The sequence below is a fragment of the Benincasa hispida genome, chromosome 2 (assembly GCF_027475165.1).
Source record: "Benincasa hispida cultivar pf3 chromosome 2, pf3_genome.v1.1, whole genome shotgun sequence".
Taxonomy (NCBI): Eukaryota; Viridiplantae; Streptophyta; class Magnoliopsida; order Cucurbitales; family Cucurbitaceae; genus Benincasa; species Benincasa hispida.
This window is the reverse complement of record NC_143479.1, coordinates 53,692,040-53,710,896: the sequence shown is the minus strand read 5'-3', so window position 1 is coordinate 53,710,896 and position 18,857 is coordinate 53,692,040. Positions and strand designations below refer to the sequence as shown.

At 28.3% G+C, this 18,857-nt stretch overlaps 1 long non-coding RNA gene across 1 annotated transcript; it reads right to left on the bottom strand.

Moving 5' to 3' along the window:
* Positions 1 to 85: 85 nt before the first annotated feature.
* LOC150038001 (uncharacterized) lies at positions 86 to 877 on the bottom strand. Its single transcript, XR_016527932.1, has 2 exons — positions 421 to 877; positions 86 to 281 (listed from the first exon to the last, which is right to left on the bottom strand). It is a non-coding gene; the product is annotated as an uncharacterized LOC150038001 (long non-coding RNA).
* Positions 878 to 18,857: the final 17,980 nt, after the last annotated feature.

Genomic DNA, 18,857 nt, shown 5'->3' with positions numbered 1-18,857 from the left:
ACCAACATTTAATTAGTAACTTATTTTAAAGTAAAAGATGTGTGTTTCATTTTATAAGCATGAGATTCCAAGTGTATCAATAGTATATTAGACACCGATCAGTAAATAATTTATTAATTGATATAATTAAAATGAAGTATATCATAAATATATCATCTATATATGATCAACATAAGGTATATCACTTAACAAACGTACTTAAGATTGAGTATATCAATAGCAGAGGGTATTTTAGACTTTTACATCTTTAACACTTGGGTTGGGCTGGTGTTTTCCTAAATCTGCAATAGTAAAAAAAAAAAAAAAAAAAAGCGCAAAGGCACGCTTGCAAAATTGATATCTTATTTTGCTATGTATGCAACTATCCCTTTTTTCATCTTCGGCGTAATCATCCACAAGCAAATTTACAAATTTACCCACCTTTGTTTTCTCTCTTCCTCCATCTTTCACGTTTTCTTTCTTTTTCTTTTTCTTTTTCTTTTTCCTGTTCTTCTTCTTCTCTCTGACTTTTGCTTTTCTTCTCCGACCCCAATTAGATTTGGCATATGCGACCCATCTAGCGAGTTTATGCAACTAGGCTTCCTCCATCAGATCCAATAGATCTTCTTCTTCTCTCCCTCATTTCCGTTAGTGTTGCAAAATGAAATTGAGTGCTAAAGAGTGAGATTGAACGAAAAAGGGGAGAGGAGAGCGATATCGAGCGAGAGAGAGGAAAGCGATCGTGAGAAAAATGGAGATATGAAAGCTATATGTGAGAGAGGAATGGGAGTGAGAAGCCAATATTTGCGTGCGAGAGGATTTTGTTTTACTAATTTTACCTGACTTTAACGTCAGGGAAACCTCATATTCAAAAAGCGGGTGAAATCTCATTCTTTCCTCATCCATACAAAACCCCTAGGGCATCCCTACTTTCTTTTTCTCTTTTATCCTTTATCTTTTCTTGCTTGAGGTTTCTCTAAACCTTTTTCCCCCCAAGACTCAACCAATTCTCTAATTCAAAAATCAAGATTCCAAATTCTCTGAAATTGCAACCTCATAAACCTCACTAATCCAACCCAGATAAATTAATCACATTTGAATCTAAATGGGTATTTAAAATGGGACATCGAAAGAAAATAAAATGAAATAATTTGGAGAAAACTAAATAAACGGACCAGAAACTTGGATAATGCCATTGAATCTCAATCAATGCAAGATTTTGGTTTAAAAAAATTGTACATTGTTTTGTTATATCATATAACTTGGAGGTGACCAAATCAAATCGAAAAATCGAAAAATCGATCGGACTACCATCGACACATCGACTCTAAAGGCTCTTTGGATGGCTCACCAATATCATTAAAATTGTTCTAACTTGGCTCATTAGATATGTAATAATAAAAGAAAATTAACAGTTTACGGAAAAGAATGCATAAATTGGCATGGAATAATCCATTATTAAATATAAAATAAATCTTGAGGCCCTATTTGATAATCATTTTGTTTTTTATTTTTGTTTTTGAAAATTAAGCCTATGATACTACTTTTATCTTAAAATTTCTTCATTTGTTATCTACTTTTCACTAATGGTTTAAAAAACCAAGTCAAATTTTGAGAATTAAAAAAAAAGTAGTTTTAAAAAAATTGTCTTTATTTTTAGAATTTAGCTAAGAACTCAACTATTGTACTTAAAAAGATGAATTTCTAATAACAAAAAACAAAAAAAACAAAAAAAAACAATATGGGATCTAAATAATTCATTTTTCTCTCTCTTCAGTATGTTGGTCATTGTATATTTAAAAGTTTTAAATTCAAAATCTAAATATAACAAAACATATATGTGTTGTATTTCAACCAACATTCAGTCTAAACTAACTCCAATCAATACTTTCCATTTATTCAAATTACTTAACAAAAAAGGAAACAAACCATTGAGGAAAAAAAAACAAAAGAAAAATAAAAGTTAAAATCATATTTGGATCATTTATTCATTTTTTATAGTTCATACAAAGTTTCAATGGTATATACTTACGGGAGATTGCATTGTATAGTAAAAACATTTTAAGAAATCAAAACCATAGTTTTACCTTTTTTGTAATTACATGTGTGGAAATCACATAGCAATCACATACAAATCAGATAATCATCACATAACAATCACATAAAAATCAGATAGCAATTAAATTTTCAGGCAGAAGTTTTTTGTCATGTTTGCAAAAAAAAAAAAACAAAACTTAGAAACACGCACACAATTCTCAATTTATTTTTTATTAAAATTACAATTGCCCCTATATTTATTGTCTATTTATATCTGATTCTTACAATGGTGTTGTTAACGAATTTCAAAAGAATTATATTGTTTGCTTAGGTGATTTCCAATCTCCTTTTACATTAAAACAAACAAACAAACTTTTCGGCTAAAATAGTTAGATTTTGCATGATTTTTACGAGATTTAGAGGTAAATTACATATTTAACCTTGTCATGTACTAATTTTTAACTAATAAATCATAATTAAAAGTTGTCTTAGCAAACTTTGTAACCTTAACATCATTTTCTTCATTTGCCATCCAAATAAAAAAAAAATTAAATACATCTGTTCAAAGTTAAAAACGTATAAACTAAAATAAATATTTTGAAAAGTTAAGAACCCAAATAGGTCAACCTTGAAAGTGCAAGGATCAAATTGATATTTTGAAAGTTTAATGACCAAAATAAAACAAACTTGGAAATTCAATTATCAAAGTGAGATTTAAACTTAAAAACATAACTAAATCATGAAGTAAACGTAAATAAGTCATAAAGTGAGTTTCACGCAACATTAATTGATATGTACTCCTTCTTTAAAGCTTGGAGGTTCAATATGTACTTCTTTGTTCATATGTTCTTTGTTAGCTTATATTTGTACAGCTTTTCATAAGCGTTGGATTTAGTTTATTTATTACTCTACCCTTATTCTTCACTAAAGAATGGAGGGGCAGCTAGCTTTGGGGCCTTTTTCATAAATTATGTTTTCAAAACAATTGAAAAATACTGTTCGCACATGTTTGAGAGTGATTTTGAAAGTGTTAAAATCAATTTTATTCAAAATCATTTTGAAATACTATTTTAATCACTCAAAATTAATTTAATATTTGATTTTACAATGTTAAATGCAACTTTTATATATGATAAAAGTTGGCTTGCTGGTCTTTTTATGAGAATATTTGCAGCAAAATTTGTGACCGTTGAAGGTGAATTAGTGGACTTCGATTTGACTTAGTAAAACCTTCATCTAATATACGTATAGTATATCATGGATTTTATTACTACAAAAGTCATTTCAAACAAACCTTTAATAATTTTGACGTGGTTGAGTACTCATTTCTATTGAATGAAGAACATACATAGATTTATCATTTCTCATGCATTTCCGAGAATTCTCTATTGTTTGGTTGATTTTTGTTGGTGTGTTGTTTCTGTTCCTAAAATCAAATGTTTGGATGTAAAATCTTATCTGAAAAATTCAGAATGCAGAGACCAACTTTCTCACTCGTGAAGCAAATCAATGGTATCAACAACCTGCTTCGGCATCCACTTCTAGTCTGCCTTCCGAGCATCCTGAATCAACTAGATAGCTGGTTCGACTTATGTAGTGGGAATTTGATGCAGACGGTTGAATTCATACGTTTGATTTGGAGAAATGGAACGCGTGATATTCTTGGAGTTGAAGTCTTGAAAAAATAATTGTATCTTTAAAGGACTTTAGTCTTCAAATGTAGTCCGTTTTAGGAGTTAGTTTTCTGATTGATGGGAGAATTCTCTATACGCTTTTTGTAGTATAAAATTTCTATCGAAGAGAAACTCTCATAGTGGACTTTGTGGACTTGGGCTTAGTTGGTCAATGAACTTAGATTTTGGCCTAATTTGGTATTTGGGTCAAATTAAACTTTTTTGCTCAATTAAACTTTAGCCCAAATTATAATATGAAATTAGACCAAATTAACTTTATTCAATCCAATGGTTATGATAAAAACAAGTGGCATCATCGAAATTTATCAATTTATGTTTTCAATTTCAATTTGAGACACATGTCAACTTTTAATTACTCCTAAGTATGATGATTTATAATTTTGTTATTACTTAAAGAAATGACATGATAATTTATTATTGGTGCAAAATTTCTCATTTAACAATAATAACCTTACAAAAGTCCAAATGAATTTTATTTATTAATTTGGAATGATTTTTCATTATATTATTAAGACGTAACTATAAATTTGAGAGTTTGGTATTTTTTTATCCTTACGGAATTTAATTTCCTAAAAAAAAGGATGTTTTTGTAGATAGTGCATTCTAAGTCCCTCTCTCCCTACCTTTTTTCTCAAAAAAAAAAAATAATTAAAAAAATTCTATATTTGTAAATAGTTTGGCTCATTTTGTTATATTTGAAAACAACCCGAGAAAGATTATTAGTCATTAAATTTTGGACTATATATTTTGTTCTAGTTTCTATTTGGTTATAGGTTTCAAAATGTTACACTTTTAGTCATTAAATTTTGAGTTTGATTTTAAATTTGTCCCTACGTTTCAAAATGTTACAATTTTAGCCTTGAAATTTAAGTTTTGTTTCAATTTGTTTGTTAGTTTCAAGATTTACATTTTGAATTTCGATTTTTCACTAAACAGTAAATATTCACCTTGGTCTTTAATGTTAATGTCTATTAGTTAATTTAAAATAATTATGAAGTGAAATTTTAAATTAGTTTTTGTTAGAGATTATGGTTGGCCACATTTATTTAAGAATTTCTGATGTTCTTCAGAATGTCTCTACAATTGTTTTTGCCGTCTATTTTTGGAAATGCAGATTCTGCAATATATTTTCCATATTTGGAAAATCCTGTTCATTTTCATATTTATGCAAATCTTTTGCCTTCATTGTTCTCGTATATTTTTGGAAGGTGGGGTTTATCGTTTGCATGCTTGTTGTGCTTATTTAAAGGTCTTATCCTCTCGTTGAAGTTTGGCGAGTTTACGAAAAATATTGAGTGTCATTGTGATCATTCACGAAGTTCTTTTTGAAGACATTAGTCATTTGTATTGTTGTATGTTTGGAGACTTCCACCAAACCATTTGTTCCATTTCATCAATAGTCTTCTAACGAAGTTTCTTTGAGCTTAGGAGGAGCTAAGTGAAACAAGCAAAGTGGTCTTTACTCGAGTGGGAAAGACAAAATTCGAATCGAGAGTAAATCTCAATCTTAGAGGGAGCCTAAGGCGTTCTTTACTTATATTACCACTTAGGGAAGCCTAAATCAACAAGAGAAAGAGTCTCTAACTTGTTTATGTTTAAAGAGAGAAGGAAAAGAAAATCATTTGATTTAGTTTTTTTCCTTTTTACCAATTTATCGCAATAATTAATATAATCAACTGTTAGAATTTTTAACACTATCCTTTGGTTCCAAAGCTTCTTTTCAAACATTAATTGTAATTTGAATTTATAGTTTTTTCGTTGCTAACGTTTTTTTCAATTTAAAATTTAAAATAAATACCTAACTTGACATAGTGGGCGTAGTGCTTTTCAGTGTCACGGTTAGAAAATGAAATTTGCATTAATCTATGATTTATACAATGAGATTTTCTAATATCATAATTTTGAAATACTTTGGTTCCTTAGCCAAAGCACTTTTACTCCATCATCCATTTCGACCTTCAGTACTTTGGTTCCACTAAAAATATCACTGACACTAATCCAACAACTCAAACAATCCAGACTACTTAATTCAAATAATAATGATTGAGTTGGGTTAGTTTTAATTTTGAGTTGGTATAGGTTAAATTTTTTTATGTTTTTTTCGGGTTAGATTGAGTTCAGGTTACAATTTTAAAAATTCGGATTGACCTAACTCAACCTGAATTTCTAATATATATATATATATATTAACTTATAAATATTATAACTCATGTATATACTTGTGATATTTGTATGAAGATTGTAATAGATATCTTAAACTTTGATATTTAACATTTGAGTTTTATGAAAATTTAATCGTCAGTATGTGTTGTACACAAATTTAAGTATTTTAAATTAATAAAAGATGTAATAAAAAAGAAAAGAAAAATAGATAAATTACCTGACAACCTAACCCAACCCAACCCAAATTTTAAGGGCCGAGTTGGAGACCTTATTTGGGTCATTCGGGTTGCCAACCCGACAAATCTGAATTTTCGAGTTGGTTCAGAAAATTTCTTCAACCCAACACAACCTAATCCATGTACACTCCTAGTTGACACACTTTTTATCAATGACGCACAAATCAATTTCTTCAAACTCAGGTTCTCACTTAAGTGCAATTATAGGTAATCAAATCCCTTAGAGGATTTCGATGTGCATCTTCTCAACATGGAGATATGGAACACACAATGCGTGGTAAAAAGAGACAGTGACAAAGCTTAGCAAATAGGCTACAAAACCATGTTACTCCTGCTCTAATATCTCGAATGACCCAATGAATTGTGGCTTAGCTCTCTTTTCTCTTCGAACCACGAAATGCAGGTATTACAAAGGACGAAAATATTGTTATCGATGTAAATATCGGTAACTCAAATTTGTGAATATATCAATGGATATTCCGAAAAAAAAATCATGAATATCACGAAAAATTATAAAAAATAATGTGAACCTTCAGTTAAATTTTAGACCAAACTTATTTTAAGTTAATAAACTATGCCTTTTAAGAATATAAATCAATAATTAGAAGCCAGATATGATTAGCAATGGAATGATAGATAATAGTGAAGATCGAAAATGACTATGTCATTGATAAAGTCTTAGGACCTCTTTGGGTTAACTAGATGAAAATGTGTTTTTAAAAAAATCATTTTTATTTAAATTTTTAAATAAAAACTATTTAAAATATGCTTTGAATGTTTAAAAACTATCTTGAGTGGTTGCCAAACACTTTAATTTTTTTTCAAAATGACTTAGGGTCTATTTGGATTAACTAGAGAAAAAAATATTCTTCAAAAAAATCATTTTTGTTTAAACTCTTTTGATAAAAAAAAATGTTTAAAATACAGTCTAAAAGTGTTTCAAAAGCTATTTTGAGTGGTTGTCAAATACTTTAATTTTTCTCTTTTAAAAATGACTTATTTTTAAAATTAAACATTTGAAAAGTTAAATCAAACATACACTTATTCTTCAAAATTAAATACTTGGAAAAGTTAAAACAAACACGCCTTTAGTTATACAGATAGAAGACCAAATACAATGTTCAATAGTAAGGTGAGTACCTAGGAAGTACTAGCCCAATATTAGAATAATTTATTTGATAATGATAGTACTACTCCCCCAGTCATAATATGTTCAAAACTTCTAACATTATTGAATGTATGTCATGCATAAGTATCAATGTTGGCTCGAATAAGGTCATATTATATGAGCAGAAATCTATAGAAATAAGCAAAATTCACATCAATTCAAGTTTGAAGTGAAATAATATACTAATTCAATGATTTTTTTAATGAAGTTAGCCCAAATCCAAAAGTCACAACTTACGCCTCATAACCATTTGGACCCACGACATGAAGCATCTAGGCATGTTTCCTAACAAACATGACCAATGAATTCTTTGATGTTATATCTAACGCTTAATATATTTATTTTATCGGACGGTTCGAGTTTCAATTCATTTCTTTGTCTAACACGAAATAGACCTGATAATTTTTTATTTTTATATTTTCAATTCGAAACTACCAAATTGACCGACTTCAACCCGAACTGACAGGCGGTGTCAATCAGTTTAAGCGGTTTTTTTCAATTTTTTCTTACACCCTTAGTTTGTCCTTCTCTTCTATGTTAATGATTTACAAAATAAAATTAAAAGTAAAGCGGTCACTCGTTTATATTATGGGATTCGATTCCTTCAAGAGAATTCGACACCGTGATTTTATAGTGGTTCGGTACCTGCATCCACTTCCCAAGTTCGTTTTAGATATGTCACTCAAACTTGATCAAGTTTTGTGAGACTTGTTTGGCGTGGAGTGCGGCAAATGTGATATCCTCTTCACTAGTCACAATCAATTCTATCAACCACCCCGCTACAACAACAAAATACTCAGATTCTAAAGACTTAGTATAACGCTTGATCGAAACCAAAATATTTAGCTAGAGAAACAAAGAGAGTGTGGAGAGGAAGGTGAGAGAAACGAGAAAGATCAACAAGTTTAAGGATTAAAACTTATGCATTCGAGGAAAAGAATCAGAGGATAAAAAAATAGATATTGTAATATTTTTGCTACAAATTAATAAAATAAAGTTCATTACCACGAATTAAATTTTTTTTTTGTTGAAATCTCGTGTAGACTTTTTTTAAAAGGACTTATGAAGACAAATTAAAATAAGTTACACTAATTAAGAAGTATTTGTAACGAACTTGGATTTCATCACTAACCTAGGGATCATTACCCAAGTTTAACATAAACTAACCTTCTAACTCTCGTGTTTTAGAAAATTTTAGACAGCATGATGGTGCTACCACAACAAAACTGAAATTTTTTACTTGTTCATTAAGTACATATTAAGAGTCGATTTGTAATTAGTTCTATAAACTGAAGTTAATTGCAAGTACAAGTTCATAATTTATTAGCAGGAGTTTGTGTTCATAGTTCATGAAGTAGTTGGAATTTCATTTAGGCCCGCTCCTAACGATTAATTAGCATTATTTGATTGGAAGGATAATTGTTTAAATGGAAAGACTGTTGGAAATATTTTTAAAATAGTAAAATGTTATGTCTGTCACTAATAATAGTGACATTTTGTTATATTTATAAATAAATTGGTTCATTTTTTTTATATTTAAAAATCACTCTATTTGAAACTTCTTTTTTTATATTAAACGTGTAGGATTTAGCTTTTAGAAACTGGATTATTAAACATATTGAAATTACTATTCATAACTTTATTTCATTAAAAAGAAAAAAAATATATCTGTTATTTAAAAAAACTAGCTCATTCTTTTTTTTTTTATATGCGGGTGACTTAAATTTCATTGTAATGGCATTTAATTTAGATTTTGAAAATAATGAAGTATGACCCTATCATTGTCAAAGTGTATTAAGAGCGTTCTAATTATCTATACTATCCCTCACACACCAATCACCATTAACGAGGATTCGCAGCAGCAAGCGTGAGGATTGAGGAGGAGCATAAGCAAGGGAGTGAGGAAGGAAGAGTCCTAATATGTGAGAGCACTATTGTACAGATGACCTTAATTCCATTCAGTATAATCGCAAAGAACAATATGGATAGAAGGTCATACTTCATTATTTTCAAAATTTTGGTGAAAATTAAATCACATTGCAGTTGCGAAATAAAGATCATTCTTTAAAAAAAAAAAAAAAAAAATCATATTTTAACTAGTTGAGCTATATTCAGGTTAACTATTAAAAAAAAAACTTGTTTATAGTTTTTTCTTGCCAAGGTATTGAATTGCAATAAAGATAAAGGATCTCACAACCTAAGGTCAAGGTACAAACAAAAAACAATGAGAAGATAGGAAAAAACAATGACAAAGAAAACACTCGCACAACTCAAGGAAAAATGTCCTAGTGGGAAGTATCTACATGAAAACCACAAGCCACTTAGAACAATAGAGAAAAACATTGGACTGCATAATTTGACTAACCACCTGATAAGGACATAAGATAGCTCTATGAACACAAAGATTGCGCTCTCTCCAAAGATGATAAATAATAGCATATTAAGCTACTTTTCAAACCTTACATCACATTTAATTGTCTGAACTCATATGCCAAATCTAATCAAGCTTTGTATCTCAATGAGATATCTACGGGAACACCTCCCCATAAGAGTGCATCCCCTCAGATAGCCTGACTAAACGGATAATCAAAGAAATAAATGGTCTCAAAACTCAACAATACTGATGGAAAGATCAAATACTAGGGATATCAAGACACCGTCTGCTAAAACAATAACGAGTCTATGGTCGATTCCAAATACCAAGCCAGGTGATGAAAGTGTGTCGAAACATTACCTCCAAACGAAAGGAACTAGACCAAGCCACCATAGGAAGCCTAGGACGTAAGGACTCCCAAAAATTACCGACAAAAAAACACTTCTAAATGACAATGGAGTCAAGTTACATGATCTTCCCTCCCAACCTCAGCCGCGAAAGATTATACTTGCTCCAAGATTTGAACCAATTCTTTAGAGTTAGAAGGTTCTCAAGTCCCATCTAGACGTAGAAAATCACACACCTTAACATAAAAGAAATTGTTGAAAAATGTTTACACAAAATTAGCGAATGGAAGTACTAAGTAAAGACTAAACTAAAAAAACGAGATTAAAAAAAAAAAGTTGAATTTCAAAAAGAAAAATAAAAGTTTGACAAAAAGAGAAACTAAGTGTTGGGAATAAAGAACAATGGATGATTAAAACGAAATTAGATTGAAATATATATACTTTTTTATTTATATAGAAACGAAACTATTTAATATAGAAGTGAATGTAAATCAAAGAAATTTGAATTAAATACAAACCTTGAATTCTACTGACCCCACAGTCAAAACCAAATAATTAATTCTCCATCTCTTCAAATTTCTGACTTTCCTCTCATTTATAACACTCGAATTAATTACAAAGATTACAAAACTATATTAAATGAATAATTGAAAAAAAAAATTAGATTAAAATCCTATTTTAGTTAATGTATTTAAAATTTGTTTGATTTTAGTTTTTATATTTTAAATGTTAAAGATTAATCTCTATTAAATTTGTCACATTAGAACTATTGCGTATCTTAAATATAAATTATTGTTATTATTTTACTCATTTCTATGTAAAAAAAAAATTCAAACAAATAGCATAAACTAATGATTAGATTTATTAAAAGCATGGAAACTAAATATGACATTTAGAAAATATATGAGCTGAAATAAAACTGGGTTTTAAAGAATCATGACAAAAATTGATATTTAATATTATATTTACTAAAAACATATACTTCAACAAAGTATTAATGAATAAAATATGACATCGATGTTATCGACTTATATATCTTGACTTGATAGATATCTTGATTGTCACAATATAATGTGGAACACATAACAAAAATAATTAATAGAAAAAGAAAAGTCAAAAAGAATTATTAAACCCTTTTCAAAGAAATTAATAAACTTGAAAGGAAGAAATAGAAAGAAATGGTGTTGACAAGAAGGAACATGAACAAAAGACAAACTAAAGCCAATGAACAACTTGGGGCCTCCAATTCTCCAAAACAAATTAAACCTTCCCTTTTCATACAAATGGAAGCACTTTGAAAATTTGGCAAACATTTCATTAAACTATATAAAAACAACCCATTTTTCTAAAGCATGTGAGAGGAAGAAATTAGTTCATACCATTTTCTTTTATTGTGTTTTAAAAGTTTCTATTTTGTCCCTTATATTTTTAAAATTTATTAAATTGAATATGATAATATTGTTTATGAGTCCTTGTTTTTTAAGACTTATAATTGATTTAAATCCAACAATCCAAATTAAACATTTCTTTTAGTTCGACCATCTAACTTTTTGGATGGTAATTAGTATCATTATTTGTTGAGTTATTCTTAGGTTAACAACTAAACAATGTTCAATATCATATAATCGTAAGATATTTTCATATCATACTCGATTAAAAGAAACTTACCCAGATTAGATAAGTGTTACCATTGACGCTTTACATGTTTGTATCACTATTCCATAATATTCAATTTAACAGTATCTTGAATATATACTAGATTGAAATTTAGAATTTTTGTATGAATGACCTTGAATTTTTTTAAAAAATGAAATTTGACCAATTTTTTGAAAATAAGGTTTCATGACCTTTTCTTAGTGTCATCAAACCTTTTCTCAGACTTATTTTTCTCTTTTCTCACTCTAGTTTTAGTTCTGGCTCACTTTATGGTTCTTGTTTTGATTTTTGGTCATTTTCTCACTCTTGTCCTCTACACTTGGTTCGCTTGGTCTAGAAAAATTTTGTTTATTGCCATCAATCATTGTGTTGTTGGAGGAAGAAGAAACAACTTCATTCGTTGTCGTTGTTGTCATGGTCAGAGGTAGAAATACAGGGAATTAAGTGTTATCGTTGTTGAAGATTGTTAGATATTTGATGTTGGCAATATTTGTTAAGGATGTTGTTGTAGTAGTCCCTTGAGATGTTTATCAACTTGTCCCTTCAATTGTCCTTCAAGATGTCTCTTCGTTTGTTGATCCTGATAAATATATTTTCTTCATCTGGAAAATTCTAGGTAATTATTTCTCAAATATCTTTCCCTTCTCTTGTTTATGGTATGGGTTTGGTTCTCTTTTTCCATTGTGCATATTTAAGAGAATGTTGTTCTCTTTCTAGAGCTGCCACTATGAAAAATATGTGTGTCATTGTTTTGTGTTTGTTGTAAAACACAATGGTATCAATCCTTGAGATTATGGAGGCGTTGTTGATCTTGAGTGTTTCTCTAGATCTTATTGAAACGTTCTACTACAAATTGAGAAGGGATTCTCATACTTATGAGGAGTCTACATTTCTAAGTAAAGTGGTATTCATTTGAAGGTGGAAAGATAGAAGTTCTTATTGAGAGCAAATCTCACACTTAGGGGAAGTCTAAGTTTCATGAAAGAAGTCTCACACTTAAGAGGAGTCTAAGTGATCATTCACTAAGTTAAGTTATTTGTGTGTCACTGCAATTAACATTTATTTACAAATAAGTATAACGATGTAATCGATTGGCTTTATATTACTGAAATTATCTTTTCTGAGCACACTGCACCCAAAACATAAATAGTATTACACGAACTAGGTCACCAAACCTTGAGTTATGTCTTTTAGAATTTTTTTTATTTGTGCTTTACTATATATACGTACCCTTGAAATTGCTTTAATATTGTGTGTCAGATTAACCCTTCTTTCATAGATGAAATATAAAGAAATGATCTTTAAAAGGTCTGAAATACAAAGAAATGATCTTAAAAAAGAAGACATTACGAGGAAGAGAGAGTATGGATTTAGAGAGAGAAATAGAACCAGAGATAAAAGAGAAAGGAATAAAAAAGGACATTAATCAAAAAAATATTTTTAAAAGAGTTATAAAACCTTATTTTAAAATAAAAAAAAAATGGGGTCAAATAACATTATAGCCTAATTTTGTAGGTTAGTCTATCAGGTAATTGTTGAAAATTCTCAAAACATGGAGGATAAAAATGAAACTTCCAAAACTTGTAAGGGCTAAATTGAAAAATATGTGGTGTATAGTTTGAGGACTGAGTAAAATATAGAGGCAAAAAATTGCTAGAGAGTTGACAAAAAAAGTTTTGAGAAACAAAGAAAGGAAAAATGACATAAGAAGAAAGGATGAATAGAAAATTAAAAAAAGGGAATTTGTGTTTGATTAATTCAAATGAAAGCTAAAGTGAAAGAAAGGTGAGCAGCTGAAGTAAGCCACAGCCCTAAGCAATAGAAGAACATTTCTAGATTTTTTGTGCCATTTTTCTTCACATCCTTCAAATATGGTTGGCATAAAGCTGGCCTTTTCAATCTTATTACCAACTCTCTATATTTTCTTTTTAACATATTTAAATGGTCATCCTTTCATATATGCACATATTATTATTATTATTATTAAATTACAAATTTACCCCTCCAAACTTTTAAGTTTGTGTTTTAAAGATTTTTATAAACTAGGACAAGTTTTTAATACACCTCTGAATTTGTTATTTTGTGTCTAATAGATCTATAAGAAATTGTTTGGGCTGCTGAGTTGGTTATTATAATCGATATTTGGAAGGTACGTTGTTTTAATTTGAGTTATAATAGTCTGTGTTTGAGTTTCAGAATATTTTAGTTTGTGTTACAAATGATGAGAGAGGATAGTTACAACATTTGAAAATGTAGATAATCGAAATCTTTCGATGTCATAATTTTATATGTCCGGCATCCTTAAATTATAACCATGTTTCTTTTATATAAATGTTTTGAAGATATCCGGAATACTTGGATAACCATGTTTTTTTTTTTTTTTTTTTGTAGGGTTTCCTACTCGGAAATGTCTTAAATTGACATAATGTTCCAAGAATGTTCTTGTGACTTTTTATTAATTTATAATTATTGTAACATAATTTAACTTATATAACATATTTATTTCTTTTAATTTGAATTTATTTTTAAATTAATATAGTTTGATTATTTTATTTGTTATTTTTCTAACCAAAATAGTATATATTAATTTAAGATTTTTTATAAAATAAATATTAATTCGAATTTGATTTGAATATCTTTGTAAAAAAAAAAAATAACTACAATATAGTAGAGAGAGTATAGTAGAGAGAGTAAAGTATATAGTTTCCTGTATTTATTTGATTATAAAAGAAAAAAATAAAGAAGAGTGATAATATATGGTGGAGAGGAAAAACAAAAGAAAGATTAAAAATGTAAAACAAGGATACCCTCGATACAATAATCTAAAAAACTCATGTTTCATAAGATCCTCCTGAACTTTCGAGATACCCAGGAATCTTCAGGCGTCCAGACATTTTACATTATCGAAAAACAAATACGGTAATCTGGATGTCCCACTTCATGAAAACTTTAGGTTCCCACGAAACCAACGACCTCTAAATTTATCTAGAAACCATTTTTTATATTTTTCTACGAAAGGGTATTGTATAGTTAAATTCTTTTTTATAAGAACATGTTTGTAATAATATATTTAGTGGGTCAATACTCTTGAGCAAAACTTTTATTATAAGCTATGTGAGTTACTACAAGTTGCTATAAATATTCCTTTTAATCTATGATATCACTTCATCAATATTGGATTATTTGAACTATTCTTAAAGTTACAAAAAAGAATTATATAAATAGATTATCATAATTCAATATATTTAAATACTAATAAGGTTATCCATGAGAATTGCATGGAATTGGGGTAATAAGAAATTTCAACATTTTAGTTCTTTATTTACACATGGTTGATTTGAAGAAATTATCATTTTTGGGTTTGTTTACACTTTAATTAATCACTATTAATTTTGAAGAAGTCGTTTTGATGAAAAACATGGGTAATTAACAACTCTCTTATTATTGTCATTTTTATATTAATCAAAAGTAAACTCTTAAGGACTGATTTGTTAGGGTAGGTTTGAGCTACATGAAAATTATAATATAACTTTTAATTAAATTTTCATGGGTGATGGGAATCGAACTTCCGAGTCCAATGTCGATAGTGCAAGCATTTTGTCAGATAAACTATGCTCATTTTGACGACCTTTAATTAACTTACCTACACTTTTTCATGGTACAAATTAAAAGTAGAAATATTACTTTGTTTTAATACGACTGGGTCGTCCTCACCCTCTTATTTCATTCTCCGTTCTTACAAAAAATTTTATTTAGTTCATTGTAAAAAAGTTAATTAAATAATTTTTTAAGAAAAAAATTTCAACTAAATAGTTAACTTTTCACTCTAAATTCTCACTTAAATGTTTAATTCCTTGTATTTAAAAAAAATGTTTAATTCTCAATCCTTCTTTTGAACATTGTGGTGAAGAACATGCATGAAATTAGACTAACAAGAAGTAACAAGGTTGTAATCGACAGCAAGTCGGCAGATTCAATTAGAAAAATCTTCCCACCAAACCTAAGAACAAATTCCATCAAGCATCCAAGAGACTAAATTGTCCGTCACATGATATTATGAATAACTATGCTACAATCGCTCTACCATACTGCCTGCATTTAGTTCAACAATCTCTTTCGCAAAGGATCTCGTAACAATAAAATTGACCTCCACATTCAATGGATATATTGTTATTAAACCATTAAACTCTATTATGATCAAATGAAATCCCTCTAAACATTTCTAAAAGCTGTTAAATGAAATAATATTAAATTTTATATTAAATTATTTAATTATCCATACATAAGCATTTTTAAATGGTTATTCAATATATCAAATTATTTATACAATATCACTATGCATACATGAGCATGCGCATACACACGGGAAAGTAAGAATGTATTCTCCATCTTTATCCTCGTTTAATTCGTGGATAATTTGTTTTTTTCGAAAAAAAAAATACCATCTTTATTTTTCAGTTCACTCCCTAAAGTGTACATAGTTGTGGATTTAGTCCTAATTTGAAACTAAAAAAATTACTGTTTTATCTTGTTGGATGATATTTTTGTGATTTTGAATAATATAATCAAAACTTTACACCCAGATTTTATTCAATCCATCTATATGCTTATATGATTTTCTTACTGTTAAGATTTAACTCTACAATATTTTTCATTTTTCAATAGGAGAAATAATATATCTATACTATCATATTTATATTTTCAATCAAACTTAGTAAACAAATTTTCATTTTCATAATATTTTGAAAGTGATTTGAAACTTAGGGATTAAAACAAAATTGTATTGATTAAAAATGAAATTACAAAGGACGGTACAATTTGAAATTTAAAAATTATGTTTTAACGAGTCCATCGTATGGATGGTCCTTTTTCAATGGCGTAAATGAAATTTGGTCTACTATTTGAAATCGAATGAAATTTGGCCTTTTACTGATGTAAGCACGCTATGAAATTACCGATTCAACCTGCGAATGGACTGAGAACGAACTTAATCTCTCTTCTCGATCTAGCTTTTCGCTTCTCAATCTCGTCTCTCACTTTCGAATCTTGCTTCTCGTTCCTTTATCTTGCTTCTTCAATTTGTTCACTCATCAATGTTTCCCTCTGATTCTCAATCTTGATCTCACTTCTTAGATAGAAGAAGAGGGTGGGAAAAAAAACACAAAACTGAAAAATGCTAGAAAAGAAGAAAGACAGAAAAAAGGAAGAAGAAGGAAAACACACAACCAAAAAAAAAAAAAAAAAAAAAAAAGAAATGCGGAAAATGAAAAATGAAAAAAGAAGAACAGAAACGGTCATTTCACACGAGATTGACATAAGTAAATAGTCAAATTTCATCGATTTCTGAAATTAGGGTTAATTTTCATTTGGACCTCTCTAAAGGGTGACTATGCAATTTTCCCATGTTTTAACACCCCAAACAAATTCTCCACCATCTACTTGAGATTAAAAAAATAAATTAAATTAAATTAAAACTTACCTTCAAAAATGAACACCAAACTAACCGAAAATTTTTTAAGATGCATTTGAGAGTATTCTTTTTTAACTATTTTTAGCAAAATGTACTTTAATAATTATAAAAAAAAAATACTTTGAACTAAAAAAGCCCAACAGATTCTACATATATATTCTTGGAATTTTAAATTTTTATTTATTTGGCCTTGAATTTTTAGATTATTATGTGTATTTAATTACTAAATTTTTAAAATATCTAAAAATTTGGGCCATGTTAAAAAGTTCTAAACATCAAGTAATATATCCCATATAAAAAATAACCCTAAAACTTTAAATATAGCATCTTTTAGGTCCATGATTTTTTGTATAAGAAAAAAGATGTCAATAAAATAACTGTAATTTGACATAAAATTGAAAGTTTTAGAATTTATCAAAATGTTTTTAATTTGACACACTTGGAGGTGGAATCATTGAAATGGTTTTCATAAAAAATAAAAATAAAAACAAAACAAAATTGGTGTCTTGTTTATCTTTTTTTTTTTAATAAAAATTATACAAAATACCCTTAAATGTTGTACTTTGTGTTAAAAATAACTTTGAACTTTCAAAAATATCCTTAAACCTTCAAAAACAATTCAAAAATACTTTTGTCATTAGTTTTTAAAACGATAAGTATTTTGTTTCAAAAACACCCTTAAATTTTCAAAAGTTTCAAAAATACTCTCAAATTAAAAAAAAAAAAACCTTCAACATGCCCATTTTGGTAGAATATGAACACAGCCGTAAATACTAATTTCATATATATTTTTGAATTTTCAAAAGTTGTATTAATACTCTTAGCCTTATAAAAAAAAAATTTATAAAGTTTCTTGAGTTTGAAAAGAACCAATTTTAAAAACAAATTATATTGATTTTCTCTTTTTTCACATAGATACTCTTCTTTTTTTCTCATTTGTCCAATTTTTACACCAATTTTATCAAAAACAAAATATAAACCAAAGTTTCAAGTTAAAAGAATAAAATTCCATAAAATTTCAAAATAAAAACTCCCTTTAAAACTTATCAAAACGATAAATAACTAAAATACCAAAGGAATGTATTTGGCACACTCAACTACCAACATACAATCTTGTTAAACATATAATTCCTAAAGTTCCTTTGATGTTTCCATTATTCTCTTTCTTTTTATTACAATCTACATACCTCAGTCGAATGTTTTTTTTTTTTTTTTTACAGGGGGCAATAGAGAAAATAGAGAAGTGATGATTTTTTTCTTTTCTTTTTGCAAAGATATTGTAATTAAAGTGTGGGGTGGGGGAATCGATCCTCTAACCTCGAGATCGATGATATAAGCATTATGTCAATTGAGCTATACTCATGATGGCAAGTGATGAGGTATTAGCCATTTTTTAAAGTGGGAGAGATAAAGGAAATGGAAGAACGAGATGGTGATGTGTAAGAGCACTTTTATTTTTATTTTTTATAGTAAATGTACTAAAGCAACTAGAAAAGTTTATATATATTTTTAGAATAAGGTATTAATAGTTTTTGTTCATATATCATCCGTAAGAGTATTTTTTAACTTTTTTGTAATATTTTTGAAACAGAATACTAATCGTTTAAATTTAAAATTAATAGTAAAGATATTTTTATAATCTTATTGAAAATTTGAGGATATTTTCGAAACATTTGAAAATTTCATAATACTTTTTACAAAAAGTTGAAGTGTATTTTTTAAAAGAAGAAACA